We start from the raw sequence: 20,238 nt of genomic DNA, 5'->3' as shown, positions 1-20,238 counted from the left end.
TTTCCCTTTCTAATCCTCTTCCAAGAACCGGGAGGATGGATGAGAAAACTACCTGGGCCCCAAAGTTCTTCAGTTTCCTTCCCAGAGCTTCATAGTCTGAAATGATTTCTTCGTAGCTCTGCTTGGCGACATCATTTGTTCCCACATGGATGAGAAGAAAGGGGTATGTGTCCATGGACTTTATGAGTTTCGGTAACCCTTCAGTCACATCTCTAATCTTTGCTCCAGGGAGACAGCACACCTGGCGAGTCCATGGGTCTTCACGACATACTTGGGTTTCAATCCCACGCAGCAGGGAGTCTCCCACAACGACTACTCTTCTCTTCTTCTTGGTTGACCTACCTTCTGCCTCTTGTTCATTGTTGCATGGTGTCTCCTGTACTTCTTCCTCTGCAAACTGTCCTTCAGACTCATCCTCCAGAAGCTGAAAGCAGTTGCTTAACTCTAATGGTTCCACCAGTACAGAATGCCTTCTAGTTCTTCTGCTCCTAACTGTCACTCTTTTCCAGAGAGTTTCCTCTTCATTGGCTTTCCTCCCCTCAGCATACTCCACTTCTGCTTCAGCTGGCTGTTGCTCTTCAATCTCATGTGCTTCTTGTTGCTGTTGCAGTTCCACCGTTCGGTCTAAGAACTCCTCGTCTTCTCTTATTCTTGGGAGGGTGGACACCCGCTGCCCAAATCCTCTCATTTTTTCTTCCAAAAGTGCCACCAGCTTGCACTTGTTGCAGGTATACGCCATGTTGAGCTCAGGCAGAAACACGAACATTGCACACCCTTTGCAGGTCACCACCTCTAGAGGCTCCTTTCCATCTATATTTCTGCTTTGTTTTTTCCTTTCTGATTATAGTGGAATTGCCTTTGCTTTGTCCTGTCCTCTCTGAAGGTACACAACTATATGTGTACCTTCAGAGAGGACAGGACATGTCCTTATTTTAAGGAAAAATAAGATTTTTTGGTTGGTTTTTTTTTGTGTGTGTGTGTGGTTTTGTGGGGGAGGGGGTTTTCTTTGGGTTTTTCTTTGTTTCCCCCCCCCTCTTTTTTTTTCTTTTCTTTTTTTCCATAGTGCTATATCCTGCTTGGTGTAGATCTGGCATAAGGAATATGGGAGACCTAGAGGGCAGAAAGACCAGTAGAAGAAAGAGAAATGTGAAGCAGGATATGAAACAGTGAATGGGGAAAACAAGGTATCAAAGCAAGAAGAGTGCTGGAAGAAGAGTGGTCTCAAGATATAGACCCAGGCATCTATAGATAAGAATCCCTTAAAAGGGGAAGGGGAAGGGGAAGGATATCTCTAGATCCTCATACTGAGTGGGAAAAGAACTCAAACCATTACTGAGCCTGGCCTGCGAGTCCACTTATTCAAGAACCCCACAAAGAGCGTGGTTTTATTGACCATGGATTTATTCCTCAAGACATCGGGGCCTGATCAATGGTGTAGTGGTAAATTTTGAAGTGCACAAACTCATCATGATAGCCCTCACAGTCACATACCCAAAAGTCCAAAAGTTCAGGAAGCTGTCTTGATCCATATCAACAAACCAATTCTAGCAGTTTTCATCTCCACCAGGAGTGGGTCTTTGGTAAACGGAATGGATCTTAATTGCTCTTTCAAGAACAAACCACCCCAAAACACTTTGCATTACAATAGGGAACAAGAGATTGTTGCTGGAAATGTTCATTTCCTCCAGCAACAGAGAGGATTACAGCTAAGATCAGACAGAACAGGAAGTTCTAAGGAGGGTGGCAAATGACTGCTAACAAAAAAGTGCCAGCACTGTGCCCCTGTGGGCCCTGGGTTCTGGGAGACCAGCGAAACATGAAAGGGAGGTAGAAAACAGATCTGATTTGCATGATCAAGGCTGGGGAAATAAGCCATAGTGGCTTATTTTCTGTAGCGTGTGTGCCAGTCACATGACATCCAATTTACCTAATTATTCTCATCAGGCACAACTTTTGACTTCCTAACCTGCCAAAGGTGGCTGGGCAGGTTAACAAGCCACCCGGAACCCATGCCGTGTTCTAGGGTTGCTGGGTGGTTTGTTAACCAGCACAGCAACCCATCTTTGCTGGGTTTGGAAGTCATGACAAGCCACACCCATTGAGGGCAGTAATTAGTCAAATCAGGCGGCATGCAACCAGCACACATGGGGTGGCGGTTAACAAGACATTGTGACTTATTGACCACCCTCATGGCATGCAGACCAGCCCAAAGAATTGGGCTTAGATGCCCCAAGGACAAACCCTGAAGCCTTAAGTCATCCAGCAATTTACCTTTGCTGCTTACAACAAAAACATCAGGATCCTGACCCTTAGCATGTATACTTACTTAAGGATCTTGTGGCATGCTGTAATGTAGATTAATAAACAGTTGTTACCTTCAAACAAAAAGGGGCCCGGTTTTAAATTGAATTTAGGATGGAATGGGCAGGGGTATTATGGGCCTTTCCCCAAGGAGCGAGCAGCTCCACTGACCCCCTGCAAACTACTAGTACTTCAAATATCTAATGACTAATCCACAAAAGTTTATGCTACATTAACAAGGCAATCCTACCTCCTGAACTGGAGCCACTGACATACCCTAAGCCATCAAAGCAGGGCAGAAGTGAGGGAGGAGAAGCGTTCTTCTCTGTTACTTCTTGTTTGGTCTGGATTTATTTGAAATCATTTACCCCAGCTCAAGGCTGTCATAAATCCCCCCCCCACATGTTAGGGACTGGTTGGAGACTGGGAGGCCTTTCCTGTGGATCCAAATCCTCCCCCAAACTGATGATGTCATGCCTCCTTTTAACTGGCCTAATGTTGGAACCCCAAGGGCAGATGTAGAAGTTTCCACGGGAGCTGGGAGGGAGGATCCAAGGGGGGATCTTCCTGTCCAAGAGTGGACATCTCTTTCTGCCTTGGGAGGGGGAGATCAGAACAATCTCCCCTTAGGACTGTAGAAATGCATGTCTACTCAGAAGGAGATCCCATTGGGTAACTTTCAGCTAAATGTTTATAGGATTTCATCCCAAATCTATTAGTCTTTAAGGTGGCACGAGTCTCTTGTCTAAACTGGAGCATCTCCAGATGGTAGGAATCATCTCAAGTCCTTGCAAAACAGCAGCCGTCCTCAACCCAGTGCACTCCAGATGTGTTGTAGTACAACTCCCATCATCTTCAGACAACAGTCATTGGTTGGTGCTGGGGGTGATAGGAGTTGTTGTAACACAGCATATCTGGAGGGTACCCAATTTGGAAAGACTGCAGAAGAGTAATTCTGAGGCAGTGACATCCCTCAAAACCATCTCAAGCCTCTGTGGTCAATGGGAAATGGCCTGAATTTTTCAACAGGCAGGAAGAGTTCAGCAATTGCATCTACTTTGTGATGGGAATGAAAAACATGATGGCTTTGCCTACTTCCCTGTTCTGCTTTTACCTTTGAATTGTACAAGTTACAACTCTTATTCAATGATATCATCCAAGATAACATTAAACAAACAAACAAACAAACTGTTGCCTCTTTGACATACACATTCCCATAAATTGAAGCTTTGGTCAAAATTACAAAATCCAAATGAAAAAAAGTACACTCTTCATTTCAGGTGGACTTTTTAAAAGCTACGTTGTAGATCTGGGATTTAATTTGAAGACGATAATAATAGTACTAACCAATAATCCCCCAAATCAAGTACTTCACGATAGCCCTTGTTTTTCAAAAACTGTTCAGCACAAGGCTGTCCATAACTCATAATTTCACTTTGATTTGAGGTACTGTAAACACTACCAGAGGCTTCCAAATAAAAAGGAGAATGCGTGCTTCTCTGCTAAATACAAAATATACGTGTGTGTTTTTAATTTTATTGACTGACTAGTAGGAAGATATATGCATAATAATATGCAAACTTACAGGCCTTGGATAATAAGGAGTTTCGCATTCATGTAATAGAGTTGTACTATACCTTCTCTTAAAAGGACTCTTTTATATTATCAGTCTTTCTTATTTATTTTTTCTGCTCTTGAGGAACTGCAATACCTCCCCCACCCTTTCCTTTAATTCTGAATCCACCACCGAAAGTGATATGAAGCCTGTTGTTAAACTGTTCCAATTATTGTCCTTGATACAGTAGTTGGCAGAGCAATCCTATGCATGTTTAGTCAGAAGTAAGTGCTACTGAGTTCAGTGGAGCTTACTCTCATGTAAATCTGCATTCAGTTTCAACCTAACAGGATCATCATCATCCTACCTTCAGAGTCAGAGTGTTCCAACATTGGAGCCTCTGACACAGGCCTAAGCTTATTCTAGCGGGACAGAAGTGAGGGAGGGCTGGTGTTCTCCTCTGCCCTTTCCTGTTTCACATAGCAGGGTTGACCTTTTCTCCTCCCATTGCAAGAAAGTATTTACCCCAGCTCCAGAGCTGGCATAAATCCCCCCCCCACCTCCATGTTCAGGGCATGGAGGCTTGAAATCCTACAGATAAAAGGCCTCCCCTGATCCATGCAAGCCCCACCTCTGATTCACCCCCTTTGGACTTCTTCTGATGTCCACAGGGGTTGGAAGGGGGAATCCATGGTGAGAACCCTCCCCCTCCTGAGGGTGAATCTCTCTCTCTGCCATTGGAAGAGGATAACTTGAACAATTTTATGGGCCCTGGGAAGCCTTCCAAGGGGCTATACATTTGCAGTCTAAGCTGCCTAATAATTAAGATTTGTACAGGGCAGCTATGGACTCCCATTCAATTTGTTTTCCTGTGCATTGTTTTATTTATTTATTACATGTCTATGTCACCCCATAGCCAAAGCTTTCTGGGCAGTTCACAAAAAATACCTTTAGCTTGCCACTGATTTATTTAAAATGTTGATTTAAATTTAAAAGTGGGTGCTGATTGCCCTTGCACAATTGATATTATCATGAGAAATCACAATTTTTGCTGCTTGCATTGATAGCAAAGGTGAATCACTGAAGATTCTTTAAGAGTGCCTTTAAATGAGCAATTTATAGCATGCTCATTACTGGCTACTCATGGATCCTTTTGATGATGCCATAAGCCTCCTGCACGTCTCCCACTACTTTTCTGTTTTAACATCACAAAATAAATCTCAGAAAACCTTACTCTTCTGAGGTTGTACTATAAAGTGCCCACTAGAGGGTGCTGTCCCGCTGACATGTACAGGCCACATGGTTGCTTCTCTCTTCTCCATGTAATTGTACTCATTTCAAACGTGGAAGAGAACCAGGAAGAGAGCAATGGTAAGGAAACACAATTTCTTCTCGTCTGAAAGTCCTTTAAGAAAACATAACAAGAAAAAGAGACTTCTCAATTATTTTAATCTGATCTGTGGCTAAACACATAACACATCCTTGGCTAACTTGCATGAAATGGTCTCCTGCATGAAATATACAGCACATAATCTATGGCATGATGGAATAAGGGCAAATTGCTGATTAACTACTTTCCTTTACAGAAGTAGCTTGCCATATGACTCAAAGTTCTGCATCTACTATGACTTGTCATTAAAGAGCACCCATAGACCTTAGTCCAAATTCAGCAAGGGGATGAAATTCAAAGGCATCTCAGGCAAAATCAGATCAAGTCCATCTGCATAAAAGTATGCTGCTTTGGAAAAATAAACTTTTCATCCAGAATTACATGTATATTAGTACAGAACAGATGGTTTTCTCTGTCAGCTATACTCATCTATTTGGAGGTTGCGGAAACTGCCTCTTTCAGCAAGAACAATACAGTTATAACATTTTCTGTACCTTTTCCCAAAACAACCCTACACATGCTGAAGACGAATAAAACAACCGTGAGGACTTTTTGCACGAGTTTTATGGCTACATCATTGTAAAGGAATTTTCACTTTTCTAAACTCAGTTTTCCTCTGAAGAAGAGCTCAAGGGAACTTCATGAAATATTGCAGCTTTTATGGCATGGATTTGTCATGGCTTGGAGGTGTCAAGGGTAGGCATGGCTGAGCACCAGCTGAGAGCCCACACCCTAGCAGGGGCATCTTGACAAGAGCACCCTGGGGTTCTTCCTCTTCACCATTGCAACTTACTTGTTCACCAACTTCTTGCTCGGGCCCAGACAAGGATGGTGATGTTGAAAAGGAGGAGAAGTAAATGCCACTCCCTACTTGCTCACTGGCTCTTGGCCTGTCAAGCAAGCAGTGGTAGCAATTGTGAGAATGAGGGAAAGGAGCAACAGCAGCTGGCACAATAGTGGTGAGAAGGTAGGAGGGAGGGGACCCTGAGGGAGGGGACCCTGAGGGAGGGGACCCATTGAAGGTTCCTTGCCTGAGGGCCTTCAAAACCTGGAGCCAACACTCATAGAATCATAGAATAGCAGAGTTGGAAGGGGCCTATAAGGCCATCTAGTCCAACCCCCTGCTCAATGCAGGAATTCTGGCCATCTCTGAATGCTCTCTCTGCTCCACACAGTCAGGTCCTCTGGGAAGAATTTACCACAGTCATCCAAAACTAGGCTGGCAACCATTACCCAGCGGATCTTCTCTTCTGCCGCTCCTAGACCGTGGAATGGCCTGCCGGGAGAGATTCGCCAACTTAACAGCCTTTCCGAATTTAAGAAAGCCATAAAGGGTGATCTCTTCCGGCAGGCCTATCCAGTCAAATTTTAAGATGTCTGACTGTTATTTTAATAGTGTATTCGTTTTATATGTTTTTAACCAGTTTTATGTATTTTATAGTATTTTTGTATTCAATGTTGTCCCCCACCTTGATCCAGAGGGAGAGACAGGTAAGAAATAAACTTCTTCTTCTTCTTCTTCTTCTTCTTCTTCTTCTTCTTCTTCTTATTATTATTATTATTATTATTATTATTATTATTATTATTATTTCAATATTATCAAATCTAACAGCACCAGTTGAGGAGAGCTCTCGGCACAGCTGCATGCGCAGAGCTCACAGAGGCATGTGGATTGGGGTTGAAGCCACTATGCTGCTGTATGGTAAGCCATTATTATTCCCTCTTGCAGATGCTGAGAAATTGTGTAATGGTAAGATTTGCTTGCACATCTCCTATATGGGGTTGCATGCACTCAACAAGGTATTTTGCCTGACCAACCAGCTCATCATAACATCCTAGAGAATCTTAGCTTTTTTAGAAGTTAACTTTCTAGCCCACATGATACAGAGGTAAGTTTAAATTTAAACCAATGTAGTGAAAATGTGTTCAGTCTTCACACACACATGCAATTTGGCTCCTATGGCAGATAAGATAACCATTTTTCTTTATCAGAAATGATTTCAACAGAAAATGCAATCAGCATTTTTCATAATTGTTCATTGGTGGCATATATTACAACTCCAAGCTCATTTGGCACCAGGAGTTAGTGAAAACATTTGTTTCTAAATAGGTTTTTGCTCAAAGAAAGGGGTGGGCTTCTCTTTTTATTGCTATAGCTTTAAAGCACCCAATGAATCACAAGTAGAGCATTAGGGGAGAAATGTTAATGGACTGGATCACAGGGTGCAGTTTCTATAGAGAGGGTTCTATAAAGTACAGCTTCAGTCTTCTTTGTACTTAGATTTAGCGTTATCTTTTATTACATCATAATTTTCCTTTAAGCTGTTGGGATGTTGGATTAGGTGAGGAATTCCACCGTCCTTTCCTTTTAAATAGCTTGGCTATGATATCACCCAGATTCCTTTCTACGCCCCCCCACCCTGAATTCTCTCTCTTCAGTTCTCCGCCCTGGTTTTAAAATCCCATTTTACCCTTTCAATTCCAAGGTCTTCTTACATTTTTGTCACACTGAAACAGGAATAGATAATTTTACCAACAATAATCCACTCAATTCAGGATTCAAACATAAGAGATTATGATTATTATTTTTACCACTAACAATGAAGTACTAAGAAAACTGTACTGGCACACAAACCCATTAATTTCCTTTGGGTTACAATAGATTTTGAGGTTTAAGGGTGGGAAGGACTTTTTCCAATGGTCCTAGTCGCTCTGGCACAGGAGTTACCTTTAATTTTGTTAGGCTGGGGAAGCCCCACATGGGATGTACCACCTCTCCCTCAATTTGTGCTGTTCTATGGCAGGGGTGTAGTTTCCTCCTAAGTGCTTGAACAAGATATTGGGTGCATTTGTAAGTTTGGCAATAGCAGCCCAGAAGGAAGTTTCTCTTCAAAAAATAAAATACAGGCAGTGATAAAATTACAGATGTTGACAGATAGTTGTTATCCGATTTCACAATTTCTATGAGAAACATCCACTGAAATGTTGTGAAATGATTGAATTACCAGTGAAAGACTCTGTGTGTGTTGATAGGATTGTGCTAATGCTGACTTGAAGTGCTTAACATATTTGTACATAAGGGGATTTCTTCTGAGATGCACTACTAATTTATTTTAATTTCTCCCCAGCTGAATTCTCTCTATCTGGGAGGAGGTCTCTCTGGCAAAACTATCATTGTTCTACTCATTCTTCCTTTAAAACACTCTTGCACCATGTTATGTTAATGTATCACATACTAGCAGGAAACTAGTGAGCAGAATTTCCCGCCCATTAACAGTGAACCACTTATCGCCACATTTTTTGCTCCAATTCCAGATTGAGTCCAGATCAAGCCCCTTAGGGCCTATCACAGAGAGATGATATAATCACTGCCTTGCATGCGATGGAGGAGACAGCAAACACTTATGCAGCTTTCTTGTCAAGAATGAGATGCCCCTTGTGCTCCTCACTTTGTGTTACTTCTCAGATGGAGGGCTAATGCAGTTGAGCTTGGAGGCCATTGTCTTGTGCTAAGGCCCCAGCCTCTAAAGGCCCAATCCAGATCCATTTCAGATCAGACCCAAACAGTCTGTGGTCTTGTCCAAAATAAGTATGTGGAGATGGAGGATGGAGTCCAGGTTTTTGTGTGTGTAAAGCAACAGTAAGATGGGGATCCACAATTGGGAGTGGGGGTGGAATGGACCACTCTGAAGGCTCTCTTCCTTGTTGCCAATGTCCCTCAGAGGAGGTACTCAGAGGAGGGTCTCAGATGTTGATTGTAGTGTCCAGAAAGGTTCATATTGGGAGGGGCCCTCCCTCAAGTATTGTGGCCCCAAGCCACACAAGGCTTTGGGCCTTGCTAGACCTACCAGATAATCCGGTGGGGAGACGGGGCGAGGCCACGATGCAGCTAGCATGCGCCGTCGCCGCTAGATAGACGTAAACATGCGACGGGGTAAGGATAAGCCCCGTCGCGTGCTCCAGTTTTTTTCAACTTAAAGGGCCATGTGCGCAGGAGCGCACCAATGTAAAAGTAAGTAGTTTTTTTAAAAAAATAAAGGGTTCCCCGCTCCCCCGCCCCTGATTTCCCCCCACAATGTCTGATGCCCCCCTGCCCGCTCGCTTGCCCGTCCTCCCCCCGCTCGCCATGCCCTGTCCCCGTCCGCCATGCCCTGTCCCCATCCGCCATGCCTGTCCCCGTTCTTCTCCCCACCGCTCACCAAGCCCTGTCCCCATCCGCCATGCCTTGTTCCTGTCCGCCATGCTCGTCCCCGTTCTTCTCCCCACCCCCTCCTGCCGGCTCCGCTCTTTCCCCCGGCCCCCATCTCCCCACCCCCGTGATTCCCCCCCCCCCGGCCCGATGGGCACAGCACTCTTATGGAATGCTGTGCCCAGTGCGTGGCTTCTCCCAGCTACTCGCGAGTAAGCGAGCAGCCGGGAAAAGCCACAGACCCTGTTAGACCTTCCGCAGCCCCGGCCTCAGCCCTGGGCTGTGGAAAAGCCAGGCCATAAGAGGATCCGCTTATCCCGGGTCAAGGGAGGACTTAGCCCGGCCTGACCCCGGGATCCCCTGTGCATCATCTGAATGCACAGCAGGGAGACCGGGCCTCACACCGGGCTAACTCCTCGTCTAGCAACGGCCTTTATAAGGACAAAACCAGCACCTTGAATTGGCCTTGGAAACATACAGGCATCTAATGCAAGTAGGGTGCCTGTGTGTTTATATGTTATATATTTATATGTTATATGTTACATGTTCAGACCTTCTGCTCCCATCTAACAATGTGGCCTCCTCGTTTTGCACAAGCTGCAGCTTTCAGCCCCATGTAGAATGCATTGCAGTTATCTAACTTGGAGATTACCAGAGCATAGACTACTGAATGGCATGGACATGGAGGGGAGCTGAGTGCTCATCACAAATCTTGTCCAAGGCAATATCCAATGTAGCACTTGCACTACCACATCCCACATTACAAGTTGCCTGTTTCTAGGTAGAAAATCTAGTGCGTTCTGTACCAAAAAAATGAGATAATCCCCACAACAGAACTGTAATCTTGAGCAAAGATGTCTGGACCATTTTCAAAATCCTGTACTCATTTATAAGTGACTAACAAATGTGCACTGTCTTCCAGTTTAAAACAATCATCATTTAAAAAAAATGCACAGGATAACCATAAAAGATGAATATGTGTGATTTTCAAATTTGGGAAGATCCCAGTTGCAGTTATTCCACTCTGTACTTCCATTTTCTTGAATAGGGCTTGAGTTTAGCAATTGTGTGTTGTTTTTCCAGAAAGATTTTTGCCAATCCTGGGTGGGTGTGGGGGATTAAAATCTATTGTTCAACAAAACTAGGGCCGTTTTCAGGGGCCAGCACATTTGGGCATGTACTAAGGCCCACATCTTTTGGGGGTGGGTGGGCTGCCAACCCACAGAGCCCACTGATACTGTCCGCCTTCCTCCTCGCAGCCAGGGCCTCTTCCTTTCCCTTCTCTGATGGTCCAAGCTGTGGAGAAAGAGCAGTAACCTCTTGGGTTTGGCCCTCCTTCTGGTTGCTGTTAGGGTTGTTTGTATAGCAAGTCATAGAAATAGGTATAATCAAGGAGCGTGTGCTAATGACACCGATGCCATTTCATTGGTGTGGTTCACTCCTTGTTATTTGTGGCCGTGCATTATCTGTGTTTGCTGCTGCCCGTGGTTGAAGCCTTTGTCCTGAGAAAGCAGGTAAACATAATCTCCGCTTGGCCTCTTCTCCCTCCCCTGGTTAATCTCTCTGACAGCATGACACCCTGGGAGCTCCCATCCCCTCAGTCCCAGTCAGGAAAAAGACAGGGCAGGGAGGCCAGGGAGGCGGGAGAGGCATGGCGTACTAATTCCGACAATCAACCAACTGCTTCTATCTGGCTCATAGAGAAATTGCGCTTGCTGGACCAGCATTCCTTGTGGTGGTGGGGAAAGCATTAGTGGCGGGAAAATAGTACCCTGAAGCTGGGCTAGCCCAAGACATTTTGCTGTGTGAGGCAAAGGGCAAGATGGTGCCTCCTCCCGTGCTGTGTACAAAAAGATGGCCAGGCTGGCTGTTGATTCTTAATGCAACAGTGGCAATGGGACTGCATCCTCCACTCCTTCTGAGGGGAGCAGGCAAACTTAGGGCTGAAAGCAGGCTGTGTGATATGGAAAGCTTTATCTGCTGGTCACCCCTCAGCATCTGCCTCCTCAGGCAACTTCCTCACCCTGCTTAATGATAGGGCCGGCCTTGTACTGAAGTTGGCTTCTTGGAAACTTCAGTGGTTGTCTACCCAGAAATCTAGGCAACATCTAGCAATGGATCCAATCCTACTATGAAGACACCCATATTGTTTCCCCCAGATTTAGGCCTAATCTACACCAAGCAGGATATTGCACTATGAAAGTGGTATATAAAAGGCAGGAGCCACACCAAGCAGGATATAGCACTATGAAAGTGGTATGAAAGCAGTATATGGTATGTGTCAATGGGCCCCAACAGTTGTCAGTGCACTTCAATACTGCTATAAAGCAGTAGTGTGGCTCCTGCCTTTTATACACTGCTTTCATAGTGCAATATCCTACTTGTTGTAGATTAGGCCTTAGTTCTCATAGGTGTATTTCACTGGTAGGGAAGTTAGCCAGGTATTCTAATTTAAGGAGGAGAGTTCTCAATTTTAAGAGTTGTCAGAGATCAGTCCTCTACTTGAAGGGTTGCCCAATCCAAGCCTGGTTTAAAGAGAAGGAACCATCAGAAGGGAGAGAAGAGCAGGGGCCTTGAAGTTGCCCATCAACAGTTCACGCCAGGACAGCAGACTGAGGAGGCACACAGAGAGTCTGGTCACAGTTTCCCCACTGTAGGGAGATGCATTGCATTTCTATTTAAATGACAGTAATCATTTCTAAGTTTGCCTCTATGGGTCTAAATTAGGGCTATGCTCCACTCCGATTCGGATCGCGAATCCGGAGCGAAGTGACTCGATCCACCTCTGCCAAAGGCGGATCCGAATCAGGTCGGGGGAGCTGCGGATCGAAGCGAAGCGGTTCGCCTCCATCCGGAACTCCGAATGCAGATAAGTGGGGGGAGGGGACTCACCTGGCGAAAGCACCACTGCCGCAGTCCATGTGGCGATGGCGGCAGAGCCAGGTAAGGGGGCAGGGGGGAGGGGGGCTTACTTGTGTTCGTCACAGGCTTCAACTGGGGCCCAAGCCTCAAAGCAGAAGCATGTCACATCCTGCTTCTGCTTTGAGGCCTGGGCCTCAGTTGAAGCCTGCGCCTGACCACGACAGAGGCAGATAAGTGGGGGTGAGGGGGGGCTTTCCTGGCTCCGCTGCAGTCTGTGCGGTGATGGCAATGGAGCCAGGTAAGGTGGAGGAGGGCTTATTCGGCCCCCATTTTGCTCCCCTCCCCACCTACCTGCCTCCGCCGCCCTCTGCGGAGGCAAGTAAGTAGGGGGGGGGCAAAATCTCGATCCACCCCTCCAGATCTTGCTCCATGGAGCGGGGGAGGATCGGATCGGCCTGAAGCGGATTGGCCCAATCTGAAAGTTGTGGATTGGGCCACGAAGCAGTTTGGGGGGTTCGTGTACAGTCCTAGTCTAAATCAGTATATGCAAAGGTAATGCAAATTGGTGTCCTCTTTTTTTTGAGACACGTAAGTGACCACCTTTCTGGTAGGTCTGCCACCTTTCTTCTCTTTTTCAGGGTTACTCTGCCTTTAGATCTACAAGACATGCACAAACCCAATGGGTGAAACATCCCCCATTAAATAGGGCTGCAAGCCCCACAATTGGGGATGGCACTTACAACCCTTAATATGCTGAGGGCTGAGAAAAGCTGCAGCCAGTGCACCTTTTCGCACTGCCCTCCCCAATTGCTCCAAGAGGACTCTAAAGTTGAACAACAGAAGGTCAGGCAGGAAGGTGAAAGAAGGGGAATGGTGGAGGAAGGGGGTTGGCATCATGGTGACTGCATCCTCTCTCAATGATCAGAAAGCATATAATAGTAGACACACATAGGCACCATGCTTGGGTGAGATCCCAGCTTCCCTACACAACAGTGCATTTGCATGCCTGGAAAAGTGCCGCCCTCTTGAACCTTAGCTGGCCATGTGGCTCATAAAGGGCAGAAGGCCCTGCCAGGGAAAACAAGTGTTCACTGATCCTCATTTTATGGTTGTAGTATACACCTAGGAGCTCCTGATGTCAGGTATTATTTTCTATTTTAAACATTATTTGCCAAAGGGGAAAAAGAAAATATCCCAGAGCCTCACAGCAGAGTACTCACATCATCTCTTTCAATATTACCATGTCGGATGCCCTGGGTGGAATCTTCACTGGTGCTCCTAACAATGTATATGAGTCCTTATGACGTTTTTCCTCAATCCCATTTTTATACGTCTCGGTGTACAGTTGTTCCTTATAGCGTTACTTTTCTTCCTTTTACTCATTAAAACACGTTAAACAGGACACACACTCTTTTGCTTACCACATTAGTGGGTCGTTTCTTTAACTGTCACCTGCAGCAACTCACTCCTTATGGTGGGACGCCCACTTCCTCTTCCCCACCCCTGTGCTGATTTCAACTGCTGATTTTGGCGCCGAAATGAGATGTCCACGCCCCCAGGGCAGCGATTGGATAATAGGGAATGTTTGAATACAGGCAGATGTAGCAGTAACTCTGAGATGAGACACATGCTACATGATGCAATGATTTTACTGCGGTAAGAAATGGGATTTATTGCGGGAGACAGAAGGATAAAATAACAAGGATAAAGCGTGAACTTAAGCATGTCATGTGGCCCATGGAGTAATTGTTACCCTTGCTTAACATTGTATCACAGAAGTGTAGATTCCCACCTGGTCTACAACCCATGCTCCCTCTCTTCTCTCCGCTCCCCAGTCATATTTTTCCCAAAGCAAAATATAAACATTTACAATAAGATGCACTTAAGCCTTTGGGCTGATTTGCCAAGAGTTGTTGGCTCCTCACCTTGGTTATGATTATGTGAGGAAAGCGAAAACAAATCATTCACATTCCTCCTATGTTACTCCTCCATTCTTTGAGCATGTCCCTAGTCAAATGGTGCAGGATAGTTTACTCACTGGTACGGCAAGACTATTTTTGGCCCAAATAAAATTCAAGTAGAAACTGCCAGTACAATGCTCTGTGCTTCCCACCACTTAGATTCTTTGACTGACCAAAGGACAAGTCTTCAAGCTAAAACTGAAAGGTACCACTAGAGTCTAGCATCCACACAACTGGTTTTCTATCTTTCTGCCCTCAGGCAACACTTTTCACTTTGATTTATCTGCTACAGTCACCCTGGATGTTGCAATGTTCAGGGATGCATTATAGGTTCAATCTTAATATATGTGGCTGCTGGCTAGGACTGTTAGACTTCAAGGTTACCCCACACATAACAGTAACACATAACACTGGAAGAAAATATCTTACAGATGCATACCTGGAATTCCAGAGCTCTTCAGCGGTATCTCATCTTAGCCAACATGCTCTGCTTTTTTTTAAAAAAAGGCATTAATTTCACAATCCAGATGTATCTCTACTCACACCACCCAGTTTTTATGGCAAAATTTAATAATATTCTGTATGTCTTCCATAAAATGCATCATGGACTAACAAACACAACATCTCATGGATCTGAAAAACATTCATTGCATTCCCCACCCCAGGATATTCCCTGCATGTCTTCGCAGGTCATACAACAGATTGTATTTAATAACAATGCAGGGCAATGCCCCAGTCCAGCAGAGCTGCAGTGAACACACCAAGGGCATATGGGAAGCTCTTGATGAACAACTCCAGTTGAGGAATGAGACACACAGGAAATGGAACTCCTTGCATGGAGGCTGTTTTGCATGGGTTAGGGTTAGGTTAGGATGGTTCAGGGTGGTATGCATGGAGTGATCTCATTTGATCCATACACTCATCCCTTGTGAGGTAGGTTAGGCTGAGAGATTGTGAATTCTCCAACACCATCTTTTATTTATTTATGTATTTATTTATTTATGTATTTATTTATTTTATTCATTGCATTTGTATACTGCCCCATAGCCGAAGCTCTCTGGGCGGTTCACATGCTTTGTGGATGAGCCAAGATGTGAGCCCAGGGTCCTCATATAAATTCAATGCTATCCACTGCAACACACTGGTCCTCATTTTCATGTTTGAGGTGGCATAGTGAAAATGGAAGGGTCCACACACAGACCACCGGTCCATCCAGTCCAGTAATTTCTACTCTGAGCTGGAAGAGGTCATTCCCATCTTTGCTACCTGAGATCCTTTTTACTGGAGATACCAGGGACTGAACCTGGGCCTTTTTCCATGCAAAGCATACTCTACCATTTATTTATTTATTTATTACATTTTTATATGGCCCAATAGCCAAAGCTCTCTGGGTGGTTCACTTAGCTCTCATTGAGCTAAGTGACTTACACAACCTTCCCCATACTGCTAATGGTTTGTTTGGAAAGTGCTTTTTTCTTTTACTTGGACCTGAGTTCAGTCCCATCAACCAGAATTCCTGGGCCCCTTGTACTAAATTTCCATGATTTTTCTTTTTAAAAAATGGCTAGATGGTGTTTGAAATGTAAATGGATTTAGAAGTGCAAATGTACACTACATAGAATTCTGAACTTCACCACACCGCGGGAGCTTGGAATCCACCTGGTGGTAAACTGGTACTTAGGAATGCAATTCAAACAGATTTGCTACCATTTAACCAGCATGCTGCACTCATATCCAATATGTTTTTTAAAAGCTTGATTTCTTTCCTTCTCTCACCCAAATCCTTTCAATGCATTCTCATGGCCAAAGTGGGCATTTGATGCTTTAGCAGTGATTGTGGGAATTCCATGACATTTAACACGAAGCACAATGGCATGACCTTCTAGATGTGGTTTCAGAGTTTGTCCATTGCTTTATAATGAACATCTTTGATCAGATGGATAAATGTAAAAGTAATCATGCACTGATCATGGTTTGGTTTCTTTTAAAGATTTTATTTGATTCTTGCCCACCCTGAGACACTGAGCTGTGCACAAGTAACAAGAAGCCACATGGGTGAATTTCTCAGCTGGAGTTCTTGTTGTGGCAGCTGCCACCATTTTGAGCAGTGGCAGGGTCACACTGTAGTTTGTCATTACACGCGAACCTGGTGAGCATGGGTTGTTGGGGTGGTTGATAAGCTACTTAGGACCCATGGGCTGTTTTAAGATTGTGTTAACTATGGCCTAAAAGGACTTTCAGAAAATGTACCTTTTCAAGAGGGAAACTGCAGATTGGCAACAATGACTGGCTTCAGACAACACAATAACCAATGGTGGTTTAAATAGTCAATGAGTAGTTATTTAACCCACCATGGATTATCATATTGTGCGGAGGGAGCTTTTTAACCAACTGTTGGTTATTTGGCTGAAATAACCAACACTGTGCAGAGTTGGTTATTTGAAACACCATTGGTTATCGTGTTGTGTGGAGGGCACTGTTGGTTATTTCATGAGCCACAGAGTCGCAAGGCAAGAGTAGCCAAAGCGGTGGCTGCCACTCTAGTCCAGCTGGCAGGATAGATTTTCATCACCAATGACTTATGGGATACTAGCAGGAGGAGTGAGTGGAGAGAGAGGGTGGGGGGATGACTGAGTCAACTCATCATGGACTAATAGCCAACTCAACGCTGATCCTAATCCACACCATGGTTGATTACTATCATGTTGTGTGGGGAGTACCCCCTAGATAAACAACTGTCGAGTTGATTATTATTACCCCACCATTAACTATTGTGTTGTCCGAACCCAGAGTCTTGTGTCACAAAGGACCTCAATCTGCTCTCCCTTCACACTAAATCACTGTTGTGTATTGGCTCATAGTTGCAGTAGTTTGCCCTAGCCTATTTTATTTTTCTCAGGGCACAAACAGCTCTTAGATCCACTCTGTCTTGATTTATTTTATCAGCACAAGGGACATCTGAGATGGTATCCGGGGTGTGTGTGGAATCAAGGAAATTGATGGAACCATCTGTTTCAGGGAAATTGGTTGAAAGCATTATTAAAGATAAAATTATCAAATATAGAAAAGGACAATTCTTACTGGAAAACAATCAACATGGCTTCTGCAAATGTAACTCTAACATTTTAGAGTTATTTGAGAGTTTCAATAAATATGTTGATGGGGGTGATCTTGTATATATTGTTTACTTGGGACTTCCAAAAGACTTGACAAAGTCTCTCACCAAAGATGCCTAAATAAATTTAGCAATTGTGGAATAGGAGAAGGAATCCTCTTATGGAGAGGTGACTAGCTAAAGAACTGAAAGCAGAGAGCAGGAATAATAAGGCAGTGGAGGGATGTAACCAATGTGGTCCCACTAGCGTCTGTATTGGGAATGGTTAGGGTGACCATATGAAAAAGAGGACAGGACTCCAGTATCTTTAACAGTTGTACTGAAAAGGGAATTTCAGCAGGTGTCATTTGTATATATGTAGAACCTAGTGAAATTTCCTTTTCATCATACCAGTTAAAGCTGCAGGTGCCCTGCCCTCTTTTAAATCTGGTCACTCTAGTATAGCTCCTACAGCTTTAACTGTTGGGATGAAGAGGGAATTTCACCAGGTTCTCCATATATACAAATGACACCTGCTGAAATTCCCTTTTCTATTCAACTGTTAAAGATACAGGAGCCCTGTCCTCCTTTTCATATGGTCACCCTAGGACTGGTGCTTTTTAACTTGTTCATCAATGATCTGGAGTTGGGAGCAAGCAATGAGATGACCATATCTGCTGACATCACCGAATTATTTAGGGTGGTTAAAACAAAAAGAGATTGTGGAATGTTTTATTCTTGTTCACATACTATAAAATCTTTACACAAATATTCCATAGGAATAAGTATTAGGAAAACCAAGTTTTAATGCTGATACTGGAGACACAGCTCTGTTCCCTCTCACCTACTTTTTGATTATCTGGTCTCTTAGATACTGATCCTGGAGACAATGAAAAAGACCAACAGGCAACTGTTTACACTACAACATAGATGTGTTTTTGAGATGTTCTTCTGATTTTATATTGAATGTGTGTTTTTGCAATACAATTCACTTGATCTGTGCTAATTACCTTAGAATGGACAATATCACTAGTAAATTTAGATTCTATTCATGCTGAGAATAACTTCAGATGTTTAAAAAGTTAGATCCCATTTATGCCAAGGATAACTTTAAACAGGCCAGAGAGCCCCACTGGCTGATAAAAGTGTTTTGTTACTAAGCCCTGGTTAGGAGGATCAAGAGCTTCATAAGCAAAAGCTTGTTTACAGGTGAATGCCGCATGTCAAGGCACCTTGTGAAGCTACCACATCTTTCAAGGTAAATAAGGATCATACTGCCCCCGCCTCTGGAAATCCAGATCTTATTTATTTATTTATTACATTTCTATACCGCCCAATAGCCGGAGCTCTCTGGGCGGTTCACAAAAATTAAAAACATTCAAAGTATAAAACAACAGTATAAAACCATAATATAAAATACAATATAAAAGCTCAACCAGATAAAAACAGCAGCAATGCAAAATTACAAATTTAAAACCATGTTATTTAAAATTTATAGATTGTTAAAATGTTGGGAGAATAAAAAGGTCTTCACCTGGCGTCTAAAAGCATATAATGTAGGTTCCAAGCGAACCTCCTTAGGGAGCTCATTCCACAGCCGGGGTGCCACAGCAGAGAAGGCCCTATTCCTGGTAGCCACCTGCCTCACTTCCTTTGGCAGGGGCTCACATCTTAGGTAGTGTGACCATGTGGAAAGGAGGACAGAGCTCCTGTACCTTTAACAGTTGTAGAGAAAAAGGGAATTTCAGCAGGTGTCATTTGTATGCATGCAACACCTGGTGAAATGCCCTCTTCATCACAACAGTTAAAGCTGCAGGAGCCCTACCCCCTTTTGTATCTGGTCACTCTGGTATAGCTCCTGCAGTTTTAACTGTTATGATGAAGAGGGAATTTCACCAGGTGCTGCACGCATACAAATGACACCTGCTGAAATTCCCTGTTAAAGATACAGGAACCCTGTCCTCCTTTCCATATGGTCATCCTATCTTAGGACAGTGATGTAAAGGAAGTTATGAATGATTAACAAGCATGTGAGTCACAAGGAACCAATCCCGCCATGGATTAATTTACACCAGATTACAATAATGGATCTGCATCAGTATGTAGACTATATATTAATGGACTGTTACACAGCCCAGATAACTGAGAGACTGCAGTTCTGCATGCACTAAAGATTTGTCTCTATAATAAAGATGGTTAATAATTCAAGGTTTGCTGCCCCTGAGCCGCACCAAAGCCAAGAAGATGCTGCTCTCGTTTAAGTAGCAGTGCCAAAGTATGCAGTTCTACCCATTCTTAGATTGGGTATCTCAAATCATAATAAAAGTGATGTCTTGTCTACTCAGATATTACCAGAAGAAGAAGAAGAAGAAGAAGAAGAAGAAGAAGAAGAAGAAGCAACAATTCTGGGCCTATTTTAAGAAAGAAAAAGATCATCCAGTAATCCCAATGAAATGTTTTTATTTGTTTAATATTGTATTCTTTGTTCAGGTCTGTATGGAAAAATAGAACAACTGATAAAAAAAAATCAGCACTGTCAGTTCCAATGAAAAAATCCATTTGTAGTTAATAATATCTTTCCCCTTATTTTTTTAAAGAAAGCCCATATATATATATATATATATATATATATATATATATATATAGTTTATATGCTGCCCTATAACAAAAAGTTTCCAGGTTGGCTCACATAATAACTATGCTGATGTAGAGAGCTCTTCTGCCATTGTAGACAAGGCCAACTTAGAACTAATCTTCCCTCCATGGCCTGCCCTATGCCAGAGCAGGGCAACTTATGACCTCCAGCTGTTGTTAGATTGCAAAGCTCATCATGCTTCACCACTGGCTATGTTTGTTGGAGCTGATGGAAGTTGCAATCCAACAACA

At 43.8% G+C, this 20,238-nt stretch overlaps 1 protein-coding gene across 1 annotated transcript in view; it reads right to left on the bottom strand.

Annotated features, from left to right (window-relative positions):
* Positions 1-14,706, bottom strand: part of INS (insulin) — a 108,594-nt gene extending 93,888 nt beyond the window's left edge. The window contains exon 1 of the mRNA XM_063117168.1: positions 14,698-14,706. The gene's annotated coding sequence lies outside the window, so the exon portion shown is untranslated. The remainder of the gene's footprint in view (positions 1-14,697) is intronic.
* Positions 14,707-20,238: the final 5,532 nt, after the last annotated feature.

This window comes from Elgaria multicarinata, chromosome 2 (genome assembly GCF_023053635.1).
Source record: "Elgaria multicarinata webbii isolate HBS135686 ecotype San Diego chromosome 2, rElgMul1.1.pri, whole genome shotgun sequence".
In the NCBI taxonomy this organism is placed as follows: Eukaryota; Metazoa; Chordata; class Lepidosauria; order Squamata; family Anguidae; genus Elgaria; species Elgaria multicarinata.
Note: the sequence above shows the minus strand (reverse complement) of the source record. Positions and strands in the feature narration are given on the sequence as shown.